At 37.2% G+C, this 14,636-nt stretch overlaps 1 protein-coding gene across 2 annotated transcripts in view; it reads right to left on the bottom strand.

Annotated features, from left to right (window-relative positions):
• The window catches only part of LOC123877296, a 66,431-nt gene extending 57,357 nt beyond the window's left edge, over positions 1–9,074 (bottom strand). For both annotated transcript variants that reach the window (XM_045923918.1, XM_045923920.1), the window contains exon 1: positions 8,908–9,074. The gene's annotated coding sequence lies outside the window, so the exon portion shown is untranslated. The remainder of the gene's footprint in view (positions 1–8,907) is intronic.
• Between the last annotated feature and the right edge of the window lie 5,562 nt (positions 9,075–14,636).

The following is a 14,636-nucleotide window of genomic DNA, read 5'->3' as shown; positions in this document are numbered from 1 at the left end:
TCAGCTAGTTCAGTAATTAAATTTATTTTTTACTTTTTAGTGTTTATGATTTTTTTTTTTACAATTTTTGTGTTTTATATGTATATTTGGATATCAAACGTAGTGGTGCACTAAAGATAGTTTTTTCCTTCGCCCTTTTCCATGACAACTCGAGGCAACTGTCGTAAAATTGTCGCGCGACAGTTCTGTAACAGTCGTAACTTCCACGCGTTGGTTTAACGACTCAAATGAGACGCAATATTTGCATATTGAACTGTAATAGCATGATTACTCTACGATGACATAATAACGTGATTATAGTATGGTAAAATTTTTATTGCGACTTGCTTTTAAGAGGGCTGTCTCCGTCACTCGCTTCATACAATCGTAGTTCCAATTTCATTTGAATATTAAGCAACCAAATTCCATGAAATTTTGCAGACATATTCTAGGAACTAACATCTATGTCTGTGGTTTTCCAGATTTCTGTTAAAATATTCGGTTTCAAAGTTACGCGGTCTTAAAAATTTACATTCAAATCTTTGAGCCCCTGTAATTTTAAAACTACATGTTTTTAGAAAAATCTAAAACACCACAGACACAGATATTAGTTTCTAGAATATGTCTGCAAAATTTCATGGACTTTGGTTGCTTAATATTCAAATGAAATTGGAACTACGATTGTATGAAACGAGTGACGGAGAGAGCCCTGTTAACGAATTCCCTGGCGGAGTGGTAACCGTTGTGATCTTATTAATTGGAGGTCCGGGTTCGATTCCCAGTAGGAGTTTGGAATTTTATAATTTACAAAAAATATTGTTTATTAGTGTGATATAAATAGTCAAAGATTGCAGTTATTAGTGTTTTTTAAATAGTAACAAATAAATGAGAGTGATATTAACCTATGTTAAGTGAAGTGACAAAAATAAATTAGTGATTATACTGATTTGCTCTTTTTATTTAAACCCCCTGTTTCAAATTTCTAAATCTCTGGTCTGGTATGGTAGTAGGCTTCGGCTGTGGCTAGTTACCACTCTACTGGCAAAGCCGTACCGCCAAGCGTTTAGCGTCCCGGTACAATCCCGTGTAGAAATGCTCTTTCTTTACTCTCTTTAATGCTCATTTTTCATCATGACCGCCAGTAAAGAGAGGACTAGGTAGCTTATTTGTGCTTACCCGGGCTATAAACCTGTGCACGCCACTTGTCATACCCCTCCCAGGTTAGTCCGCTGCCATCTTAGACTGCAGTAACACTTACCACCAGGTGCGATTGCAGTCAAAGCCTGACTTTTATATGAATAAAAAAATTAAAACAAATTGGTTCGCGTAGATATTTTTCTTCGCCCTTTTCCACAGTTCCGCAACAGTTGTAACTTCCACGCGTTGGTTTAACGACTCAAATGACGAGACTCAATATTTTTAACTCCCGACCCAAAAAGAGGGGTGTTATAAGTTTGACGTGTGTATCTGTGTGTCTGTGTGTCTGTGTATCTGTGTATTTGTCTGTGGCATCGTAGCTCTTAAACTAATGAACCGATTTTAATTTAATTTTTTTTGTTTGAAAGGTGGCTTGATCGAGAGTGTTCTTAGCTATAATAGAAGAAAATCGGTTCAGCCGTTTGAAAGTTATCAGCTCTTTTCTAGTTACTGTAACCTTCACTTGTCGGGGTGTTATAAATTTTTAATTTACACTTGTGCATATTGAACTGTAATAGCATGATTACTCCACGAGGACATAACAACGCGATTATAGTACAATGCTTTTTGCCGTGACTTCGTCCGTGTGGATTTAGGTTTTTGCATGAGTGCCCAAATAAAGGAGTATAATGTTTTAAGGTTTGTGTATGTATGTGTGTGAGTTTATTTATTCCATAACTTCTTAATGCCTACACAGTTTTGGATGTATGGGGGTATCCCATGTAATGCTGGGCATAAGTTTAGGAAAAAAATTCAATAAGTACAGCGGTATATAGCGCCATTTTCAAATGTGATTTATTTTCAGTTTTTAGTTCGTTTTTGAGAGCAGTTGTGTTTTAAATTTTTGTATTTAATTTAATTAAGACTTGTTATTAAATACATAATCGCAGTAGTTTTCAACATGAGGTATGTAACTCTAAAACTCAAAAAAGGAACCTTTAAAATAAGATAACTCTAAAACTTACAAAGTTAGGTAAGTACATTATTTTGCATATTTGAATTTCTTTTTTGGTATCTAAAGATATTCCATTTTAAAGGTTATAAAACTGTGTTAGTACTCAGCTTGGCACCTAGGTTTTCATACATATAACCCATACTTGCGAAAGTGTGTCTGTCTGTCTGCAAACTTTTCACGGCCCAACAGTTTAATCGATTTTGAGATACAGAGTTAGCTTACATCCCGGGGAATGACATGGGCTACTTTTGATCCCGGAAAACCAAAGAGTTACACGAGATTCTTATAAGCTCATCCGTTAAATTGATTTATGTGGGTACAGAAGTACCCGGAAACTGATATAGACAACTTTTTACCCCGGAAAATCAAAATTCCCACGGCATTTAAAAAAAACTAAATCCACACGGACGAAGTTGCGGGCATCATCTAGTTTTGCATATTTGCATTTCTCTTTTGGTGTACCAATAAAGATATTTCATTTTATTCATTCAAAGGTTATAAACCTGTGTTAGTACTTACCTTGGCATCTAGGTTTTTATGGTTGAATATGCTTGGTAATTCCCCATTAAAACCCCAAATTCAATTTACCTAAAAGCCCAATTTAGAGCATTGCATCGGGGCTTAGTCACTCGGCATGGAGGCCCCTAAATTATACTTGGTGGCAGAAAATATGCAGAAAAGCTTCGCTAGTGCACGCGTTCTACCCATTTTTGCAATGCGGTGTAATTTATGTTTATGATGGAGGATAAATCTTTACGTTTGGTTAAAGTGGGGCGAGCTATTATATCGCTTGTGTGCTATGCTACGGTTAAATCCGCATTCTTATCAATAAATAAAAAACCGGTCGAGTGCGAGTCAGACTCGCGCACCGAGGGTTTCGTACTCGGGTATTTTTTCCGACATTTTAGCAAGATGAATCAAAAACTATTATGCATAAAAATATATAAAAATCTGTTTTAGAATGTACAGTTAATGTTCATTCATATGATACCCCACTTGGTATAGTTATTTTACTTTGAAAATTGAATAATTATTTGTTCAAGAACACATTTTGTGTGATGTAACCACAAATTAAGAGTTTTCGGATTTTTCCCTTTACTTGTACTATAAGACCTACCTACCTGGCCAATTTTATGATTCTACGTTAACGGGAAGTACTCTATAGGCTTGCTTGACAGACACGACAGATAGACAGACATACAACAAAGTGATCCTATAGGGGTTCCGTTTTTCCTTCTGAGGTACGAAATCCTAAAAGTATCCTTAAGGTGGATGGTTATGCCTATTAAGTTGTACCAATTTGCACCCCAAAACACAAATTTGGAGCACCTATAAAACAAATGTTTCTTTCTTTCCTAAAGCAGCGGAGATAGTCGTAACTTCCGGTTTTCTCCCCAAATTACTGAGCCCATTCCGGAAATACGATGTCATTAAAGGTAATAAGGTAGAGGTGTTAAAAAGGGGTGAAAAGTAGGATTTTTCGCGCTCTTTTATCTTCGATTAGTTTAAGCCCGCGTGAACTATACAAATATCAACCCCATTTTTTAACCCCTTAGGGGTTGAATTTTCGAAAATTCTTTCTTAGCAGATGTCTACGTTATAATAGTTATCTATCTGCATGCCAAATTTCAGCCCAATCCATCTAGTAGTTTGAACTTTGCGTTGATAGTCAGACAGTCACCTTTTGATCACACTATCACACTAATATTATAAAGGCGAAAGTTTTGTGTATGTGTATGTGTATGTGTGTGTGTGTGTATGTTTGTTACTCCTGCACGCAAAAACTACAGGACGGATTTGGCTGGGAATGGAGATAGATAATATCCTGGATTACATATAGGCTAATTTTTATCCCGGAAAATCAAAGAGTTCCCATGGGATTTCGAAAAATCTCAATTGCGAAGTCGCGGGCATAGGCTATAAGTGACTAATAATTTTAATGTTTAAACTATCGTAAGTGGTTTTCATTATAAGTATTGAATTGGCAATGAGCTGAGTCCCTATGAAGAAGGACACAGAATGGGTTTGAAACTAGTAAGGTTTCTCCCTATCTCTCTATAATCGAATTCCTCATTACTGAGGGTCGTGACCCCTTTCCATTAATCCTATAGTGGTAGAAGTTCTCTTGGGATAATAATGCGGTGGGTTCCTAGATCTTTCGGCATACAACTCGACTCTCGAAATTTCGACTCTCGACTTTTCATTAGTAAGGTTTACATGGACTAAATACATATGCATCTATTAAAAGTATGCTCCTGAAAAAAGCACATTATACAATCGAAGATCATGTAAATGACAAATAAGCTTGGATTTGACTCGCTCCGGCAATGCGCGGGGCTGCAATTTGCTTGTATGGCATATTATTGTAAATTGTAAATTGAAAACTTGAAAAGAGCAACCGCCGAGTTTCTTACTGGTTCTTCTCGGTAGGAACGGCATTCCGAACGAGTGATAATAGTCTCCTGCCGTCAGCACTTTATGATAAAAAAGTGCTCTAAAATAGATTATATAGAGATATTCTATTCTATTCTGAGTAATAATTCCTAAAATGATTTCAATGACGAGCCACAAAATTACATAACCCCTCGCCATGTGACACGCACGCCTCCCAAACAAGTCGTGTGGCCGAGTGTCAGTTGCCTACATCCGCCGCCGGGGCGGGCGGCGCGGCGGGCGGGCGGGGCACGCAAATGATAAGGCGGCCGACATCGATCGCGCCGCGCCTCACGCACACACGCGAGCCTCATCTGCTGTGTACTGCCAAATGATCCTCCGGAATATTAAGCCTGGCGCTCCGAATTGACAGTCATCGTTGGACTCATACTAATCTAGCTACTAATCTAGTCTGTGATTTCAGAAAAAACCAACCACCTCAACTACGGACCGTTTTTTTAATAAAAATAACCTGCAAACTAGCATGTGGGCTACCTGATGGTAAGTGATTACCGCCACCCATGAAAATTTGCAGCACCAGAGGAGCGCTCCTTGAATAAACCTATGTTGTAATCTAGTTGGAAGAGAGTTGGTTCCACAGTTTGCATATGCTTGGAAAAAAGGAAGAAAGGCGCAGCGGGCGGTCAAAGGACTACAGGACCTTTGCGAACAAGAATTTATTTATAGTCCAAACACTTGGTTATAAGGATTTTCTAAGTTCCTATAGGAACTATAAAATATATAATATATAAAAAAATTTCACATAGTCCGGATCATAGTCGTTTGGTCGACGTATTTAAAAATGGCCGCAAAATTCCTAGATTTTTTAATAACTATATTTTTTATTTATTTATAGTTGGATTGCACGTTATGATGCAGCCTAAGATGGAGCGCGCTTGACTATAAGATGCCTTTACACTCTTGATTTGAAGGTACATTTACCAGGAAGGTAACACATACCCAGCGCCTCCTCTTTCATGGCATTCAAAATGGACAGTCATCGTTGGACTAATAGACATCTAGTTCTGACGTCTGTGATTTTAGTAAAAATCAACGACCTCAATTCTCCACAGGAATTCTCAGTGAATTTCTAAATAGATACCCGAAATTAGGAACTTGGCGGTGTTTTACGACCATGCTTCGGAGAGTAAGTAAAACCGTAGGTCCTGCACCTGATCTGACTTCGGTCATGTCGGATTTCCGTCCCATCGGGCTATGGGAATGAGGAAGAGTGCATCTCTTGTGATCTATGATATCATACTGAAGTTGGCTAATCTCTATGAAGGTTGGCCGCCGAGGCCGACACTCGGTCTGCATTATGTTACTACCATAGGAACAGTCATTTCGCACGAAACTCATTTTTGGTTACAACTTGATATCCAGCATTATACTAATTTTGACAGCTTCATAGAGCACGATTTTTAAGGATCCGTACTACCAACCCTTATCGGAAAAGAAACCCTTATCGGATCACTTCGTTGTCTGTCTGTCTGTCCAGACCCTTTTTTTCAGGAACGCGTTACCAAGTTGAAATTAATACGAAATACTCAAGTCAATCGCTTAGATCTGTGAAAGAATCAGACTTCTAAGTCAACGCCATCGAAAGATACGGCCGTTTTTGTCATGTATTTACCCTCGCAAGGGAATCAAAACCTGTAGGGTACCTACCTACTTCCTGTTGACCTAAAATCTTAAAAGGCAAAAAGCTGCATATGTCTTAGCAGTCCAAGGGAAAGGTCCAAAAACCATTTTGTAAATAAAATTTAAGCAACCAAATAATTACTCGTATCCTTCCAAGGTACGGAACCCTCGGTGCGCGAGTCTGATACGCACTTGGCCGATTTTTATTTGCAATTAAGCACTTGTAGAGGTTATGCATGATAATGCCCGCGACTTTACCCGCCTGAATTTAGCCTTCCTAAAAGTCCTGTTCTTACAAATTGAATAATTTTGTGTAATATTTGATCATACTAACCTCGCTGAATAAATATAATAATTATTTATTTAAAACCATAAATAAAACTTATTTTGCCTCACACTTATTTCACAGTTCGGATATAATCACATAATATAGTCCATGATCTATTAATTATTCCAAACAAATAAAGGTGTACAGTACAAAGTTTATCAACAAGAACTTTTTAAAATACCTCCCTAAGTATAGAAGAAACCTCATTAATTAATAGGTAAGTAAGCTTCCTCGTAAATCAATATAAAGTTCAACGATAATAAAGGTAGGTCCACAACAGCTGTACAAGGTTCACGTACGCCGGAAGCGCCCGCATGGGGGAGGTTAATTTGCCCCGAGTCACGTGGCAGCAATTATTTACCTTAAGGTAGACCACGTGGTAACCGCCCTTTGATGTAACCTCATAACATCCCCTTTATGATGCATTAGGTGATGCCCGTATTCGCGCGTATTTAGGTTTTAAAAACCAGCCAAGTGCGAATCAGACCCGCGCATGAGGGTTCCGTACTCGGGTATTTTCCCCGACGTTTTGCACGACAAATCAAAAACTTTTACGCATAAAAATAAATAAAAATCTGTTTTAGTATGTGCAGGTAAAGACCTTTCATATGATATTGAAAATACTAATATTATTTGTTCATGAACACATTTTTTTTCGTGATGTAACCACAAATTCAAGGTTTTCGGATTTTTTCCTTTACTTTTGACTTGCGCACCGAGGGTTTCGTACTCGAGTATATAAATAAATCAAAATCTCTAAATACTTGCGTTACTGGCAGTAATCGATGCCGTAGCTTAGTGGAGTGTCGGGCGAACCCAGAAGACGCAGGTTCGATTCGTGCTGGTTTCCCAGTTTTTGATATGTATTTAAAAATTATTTAGAAGTTTCCTTGTACCGTACCTTGTTACTGTACCCTCGTACAAGATCAGAAATAGCACTTTTTCATTCTTTTGGCTGCCATTTTGATAGTTTTTACAATATTTTTCGTTATAGCGACATTGGGATTTTTTCACAGATTCTGTGAAAATTTCAACTCTCTACCTATTATGGTTCATGAGATACAGCCCACTGATATAGACAGATGGACGGACGGAGTGACGAACAGCGGGGTCTTAGTCACTCTTCGGGTACGGAACCCTAAAAATGCCATTATTGAAAAGGTGGGTAGCGTTACTAAAACTAACTTGAATTCCACGTCGGAATTCTCTTCTACATTTTCGCCGCGCAATTATGGTACGGCGCTCTCGCAAAATATCTTTTTTCAATACACATGCAAATTGGATTCGGCGTGAGTTTTTCCGAACGTGGGTTTGCGGAATTACGGCAGATTTGTTCGTAAAAATTACCTTTAACCATTTTCTGATGGAAGATGTAATCGTTATTTTTTGTCCACATGAAATATTTGAAGAATGTTTCAGAATCTATAATTCTTCGGATTCTACAATTCTTCGGAATGTACAATTCCTAGAATTTACAATTCTTCAGAATCTATGAACTAAAAATATGTTTTTTTTTTTCAAGTATTTTTGTCATTCTGCCACTAAAATAGTTAATGAGTGCTAAGCGGTAACTTACGATCTTATTTCAGGTGATCGAAAAGTGTACTAGATCAAATTACGCGAGTTTAGGCTAGTAACAAATATTTATATAACAATGTAGTCATCATAATCACATATGGACGTGGAAGCTAAAAATTCTGGTTGAATTCCAATAGAGTGCTGGAAAATATATGTGTTCACATAGACACACGAAGTAAGAGAAAAGTCTGGACCCAAAGTACTTACATCTATATAATGTATAGTATCTACTGGCGAAGCATTGCAGAGAAGCTAACTAAAATGAAGAAAAGATAGTAAATTTACAGACATTCGGGTTTAATGTTACTTGCGTGCGGCTTTCAGAAAATCAACCCTCACCCCCCAAAAATAGAGACCAAAAACGCATGCACAGCGAAAATAACTGTACGCCATACGCGACTGTAGACTCTATGTGGTTACGTTAAAACCGCAATAGATTTTAAGGTTATTACTCGAATGTAATAACCTTAAATGTCAATGGCATGATTTATAGATATATCTGTCACATACATGATTGGTATCAGTAACTAAGACACACGGAATATATTAAGACATACAAAATTCGTTTGCCAAATCGCATGCAGTCAATAACGACTAGAGATTACAGTAATAGTAACAGTATGGATCCAAAATGGGTTTCAAACAGTTCTAAAGCTACTAAAAGCTGTAAAAAGGTTGTGTACGTTATATAAGTTGGTGAGAATACTAAATAAGTGTGTAAAAATGTAGCATTTGAGCGGCGACACCCAAAAATGTAGGGCACGTGATACTCAGACGTTGCAACATCTCAACTCACATTCAACACAAATCCGGGAACAGTCCTCGAGTTCTTGAATATTAGATGTAGTTTAGCACTTAACAGTCAACAGGACGAACAACTGGGACGTGTTGGGTCTCTACTGGATTTTAATCGCGAATTGTGTGGAGTCATTTGTGTACTATCACGGCATAGCTGCGATCGGCGCGACGGTCTCGGGCAGACTGAGGCGCCGCGACGCCTTTACCCCCCATATCTCCCCCCCTAGCTGCATCCTTCAAACGCTCCCTGATAATCGGGAGAAAATACAACACAGGGTTGCAATTGGGACGCCGCATAGTCTTTTTTGGCCATGATTCAGGCGGTAATTGCGTGAGTCCTCATTGGCCCGTTCCTTGAACCCGAAGATGCAATGTCCTCGGAGTTTAGGCTGTTAACGCAGTAAACGCATAGCTTTAATCCGTAGCCTTTTTTATACATCGATGTGTTTACCGTACATGCGTGACCAGTTCTCTACACGACTAGGAAGAGTACAAACGGGTGTCGGTTTATCAGTCTACTAATAGTCCTCTCCCAGCTTCGCTTTGATGGACTTTATTCCTTAAATAGGTAATAAATAACTATGAATGTGGTACATAAGTATTATTTCAATACATAAAAACCGGCCAAGTGCGAGTCAGACTCGCGCACCGAGCGTTCCGTGCTCGGGTATTATTTCCGATATTTTGCACGATAAATCAAAAACTGTTAAGCTTAAAAATAAATTAAAATCTGTTTGAGAATGTACAAGTAAAGCCCTTTCATTGATACTCCACTTGGTATAGTCATCTTACTTTGAAAATTGAAAATATGTACTAACTTATTTATTCATGAACACACTTTTTTTTGTAATGTAACCACAAATTCACGGTTTTCGGAAGTTTTCCTTTACTTATGCTATAAGACCTACCTACCTGGCTTTCATGATTCTATGTCAACGGGAAGTATCCTATAGGTTTTTTGACAGACACACAGACAGACAGATAGATGGACAGACAACAAAGTGATCCTACAAGGGTTCCGTTTTCCTTTTGATGTACGGTACCCTAAAAAGATGCAGATGCTCTATATTATTCAGTAGAGAAAGACAATAGTATCAGCTCCAATATCTCCTAATATTTAGAGTAAAGTAAAATAAGTAGAGGTGCTTGCTCGGGGTTGAACTTGGTCCGGCCCTTTGGAAAGGAGGTTGACGTTTTAACCACGAGTCTATCAGCGCTTTTCTTTTAGTTTTTTAGGTAAGTAATAAGTTCTTACTCTTCTACTCGGCGTATAATTCCTATAGGTTCTCTATATCCCCCTCACGTTCTAAAGCCTTTTTTATTAAAGAACATTGTATTTTTAAGAAGGAGTCATGGGCATGAATACAAATGCTTCGTTTGGATGTAAATTATGTCGGTTTGTCGACGAGACGTTACCCCATTACGTCAGGCTCGTCGAGTCTGTTCAAGGCCCAGTTGCCTGACAACTGGTTAGTCTCAAACTCAGACCAATACACATTTGAAACCCTTATAGCTTTAGTACCTATTAATTATCACCATTGCCTAGATCTAAAATTACAAATTGAACAGTTGAAAATCAAAAAGTGTACTTTGAATAAATGTTTTTTTTTTTTTTTTTTGAGTTTGACTTTGAAGACTGAAGATAACATAACTTAATATAACAGTAGCTGTAACAACGGCTACGGTTGAGCTTTAACCTAAATATAGAAAAAGAGACCTTTTGACTTACTGACTGACGTATTAACGCCCATCCTTTTGCTTGGAAAGCTGAATTTTCCGAAACCCCATGGGATAAAGAATAAAGAAGATTTGCATTTTTACCGAGCTAAGCTGCGAGTGGTTGCTAGTCTTCAATTAAAGCAAAATGGAATAATTTAGGGTTTGTTGATTTTGGACGGAAATTTTACCTGAGTATAGCCTTAATCGTGCAGGTACTAGCTTGAGCAACTCACTTGCTATTTTTAAACAAGCAAAGTATAATTATTATCAATCGTAGCTGTAACTTAAATGTAACTGTCTGTCTTGCAACTAAACTTAAATCCCAGTTGCTAAGCGGTTAAAGTATAAATAAACAAAGTTAGGTCAGTTCGCATACACCCATGACTTGGTTTTATAATATTCTTCTTTATGTTCGTATTCCTCATTGTTGAGGGTCCTGACCCCTTTCCATTAATTCCATAATGGTAGGAGTTATGTTGGGATAATAATGCGGTTGATTTCCAGATCCTTCCGCATACAACTCGACTAAGAGAACGAGATTCCGACTCTTAGGTTAATTTACAGTTATTATCAAACGTTAGTGATAATTACCGGGACACGGAGGAAACGAAAAGGCCAAATTTGAACCTCAAAAATTGGTCACCCATCCAGTTACGGACTTGGGTCAACGTTGCTTAACAATCGCAATCGATTGATATGCGTTGTCACAACTACGCCACACGCCGTTCTTTAATAATATAGCCGACAAATTAATTATGTATTCTTTCCGCTACTTTCTATTGCTACGCTCTCGTAGCACGTCTACGTTGTAGCCTTTTGCTACAACTGTAAGTTTAGCATAAGATTTTATATCTGTCCAACATTGATAGAATTCGAATTTGAAACACTTCAGCTTTAAAGTAAAATGAACCTTAAAATTTTAGTTTTAAAACTCAATTTCGACGAGACATCTTCAGTCAGCGCTCCGAGCGGAAACTTTGTGAAGTTAAATAATATGCGATACCTACTACTTAATTTTCAATTTTAAATTAAGGAAATTTAGATTAACTTTACACTATCATTACTGTGTTTCAACGCTGGAATTATTGTATATCACCGTTGTCAATGTATAAAATCTCATACTAAATACACTGGTGGCTGGTTCGATACATATTTGCTTATAGAATCAGCCAGGCTGTTCAACATGGAGGTACAAACAATATTCTTTGCATCTGTATTTTATACATTTTAGAGAGTAGAAAATAGCCTCTGAATAGGTTTAGTTAGATTCGCTGTTTACTATCCTCTACGTTCCATTGCTACATGCTCGTAGCACGTCTACGTTGTAGCATTTTGCTACGACTTACTACAAATTGGCTTGATGGCTTGATAAAAAGTTTCTGTACCTACAATTTAAGAAAACAAGTGGTGATAGACTAGTAGTTAAAAAGTCGGCTTCCTATTTAGGGGATCCAGGTTCGATCCTGGGCACGTACCTTCAACTTTTCAGAGTTATGGGTGCCTTAAGCACTTAAATTTGACTTCCTTTAACGGTGAAGGAAAATATTATGAGGAAACCTGCATGTCTGAGAGTTCTCCATAATGTTCTCAAACGATGTGTGAAGTTTGATCGGCACTTGGCTTAGCGAAATGGGCTATGGCCCTTCTCATTCTGAAAGGAGACCCATGCTCCTTAGTGGGCCGCCCATGGGTTGATAATGATGATGATAGTTAACTCAGCTCACTTTATCCATATGCATACTAATAATATAAATGCGAAAGTATGTCTGTCTGTCCGTCTGCTAGCTTTTCTCTGTCCAACAGTTAAACCGATTTTGATGAAATGTGGTACATAGTTAGCTTACATCCCGGGGATGGACATAGGCTACTTTTTATCCCGGAAAATCAAAGTAAATCCACGCGAACAAAATCAGCTAGTATAAAAATAAACTGAGCAATTCATCTAGCTAAAAATAACCGGAAACGCCCAAATAATTGTTCTAGTTATTAATAAAAAAATATTGCAGTACACAAGCAATATCTTCTGCATTTCTGGTACAAATATTTTATCAGATTTCATGTTACATGCATAGATTTAAAAAAAAGATAGATGGAACCTTTATAAAGCCAGAATAATTTTCTACTATGGTAATGAAATCATTGTAGCTATGTTTTTAAATACAAATAAGTCAGTAACTTATTTCTTTAGGCTTTCTTCTTTGAATGGGTATAGAATTTAATGGTACAAATTATTATTTATTAAGTTATCATATTTATGTCAGAGTGGTAGAGTTACTAAAATAAAGACTTGGCTATATCATGTATCGAACTTGCTTTGGTTTTGCTTAGACTTCAATTAAAGTAAAAAAAGACAAATTTATAGAGATATAAATTTATCTTATTTTATCTAAGCAAAGTCAAAATACGTTCAGTAAACAACCATAATATTTGAAAATAACCTTTAGAATAAACGAACTTCAAAATTATAGAGATGTTCAGGGTATTTTTTCGTATCGAACATCTAGCAATGGTTGATTCAGCTTCTACTGATATAATTCATTTTTGTAGTTCTGTTGGCTGTCTATGTTTTTCTTTAGTCTGTGTATTACTTCAAGTGGGTCGAACGCGAAATTGAACTCTATTCCATTGCAATAGAGTTGTAATTATATAGATATGTAGATAATAACTCATTTGAAGGGAGAGTCGTTACATTATAGTATTTCGTGCATCCACTCTGTTGGTGACCCGACACGTACAGTCGTGTAAAAAAGTGTTTCGATTTAAATATTAAACTAAATGAAAACTCTTAGTCCTTATTTCACAAGTTTATCGAAAAAAATTAAAAGCTTCACTTAGATTTCTAGTTTCTTTTATTATGCTCGCCCGACATTATTCATACATACAAACATGTGTAGAAACAAATTTTTTTTTACTTTGTAGTGGTTTTGGAAGTCGGTTTTTAAATTTTTTTTAATGAGAGATTGATCAATCAGATTATTGAGAGGATGACGTGACTCTAACTATAACCTGATTAGTATATCGGACACTTCTCTTCACGCGCCCTAAGAGTTTTGTGGTTGATTGTATTACCAGTTGTAATGGAATCCAAGCAGAGTTCCGGAGAAATGAGGGTGGCTAATATCTCGTTGTACATAACGCCAGTATGTCAGTCTGTGTGCTTGTTCCAATTGTCGTAGTAAAAACTTAGGTCATAATTTAACGGCCTCAAAGCAAAGCGCCGTGGTCTTATTAGTGGGAAGTCCCGGGTTCGAGGGTTTGAAATTTTATCTATACTATCTATACTAATAAATAAAATTGGAGTGTCTGTCTGTAATTTCGAAATAACTACCGCATATTAAGGTTATATGGTTATTTGAACGATACTATAACTGAATCACACGTTTTTAAAATTTTTGTCTGTCTGTCTGTCTGTCTGTTTGAAAAGGCTAATCTTGGGAACGGCTGAACCGATTTTGACGGGATTTTCACAGACAAGTAGAGAATTGACCAGGGTGTAACATAGGCTACTTTTTTAACCGACTTTCAAAAAGGGAGTTGTGTTTTTCTACCTATATACACCGAAATCTCTGAGATTTCTGAACCGATTTGCGTCATTTCTTTTTTAATCGATAGAGGAACTTTGCGACATTGTTTCATAAAAAATTTGGATTCCAACTCCTCAATCCTGATGCTGCAGGGGATCTGACCAATCCACGCGGGCGAAGCTGCGGGCATCAGCTAGTATTATCTAAATTTCTGGTCTGGTTTGGTGGGTGGCTTCGGCCGTGGTTAGTTACCATCCTAGCCTAGCCGTGTTTTAACTCGGGCAACGCATCTTTGACTTTTCATAAAATAAATTGATAAATTTAAACTAAGTAGTATTATTTTTTTACATATTTTTCTAAAAAAAGAGCATGATTCATTTCATTTGGTCATATTTTTTCCTGGCAACAGTAATTTTATTTCTCAGAAGAGTTCTGATAGGTTTCCAATTTTATGCAGACAGATTGCTATCTGACCTTCGAAGAA

Source organism: Maniola jurtina, chromosome 23, assembly GCF_905333055.1.
Source record: "Maniola jurtina chromosome 23, ilManJurt1.1, whole genome shotgun sequence".
In the NCBI taxonomy this organism is placed as follows: domain Eukaryota; kingdom Metazoa; phylum Arthropoda; class Insecta; order Lepidoptera; family Nymphalidae; genus Maniola; species Maniola jurtina.
Note: the sequence above shows the minus strand (reverse complement) of the source record. Positions and strands in the feature narration are given on the sequence as shown.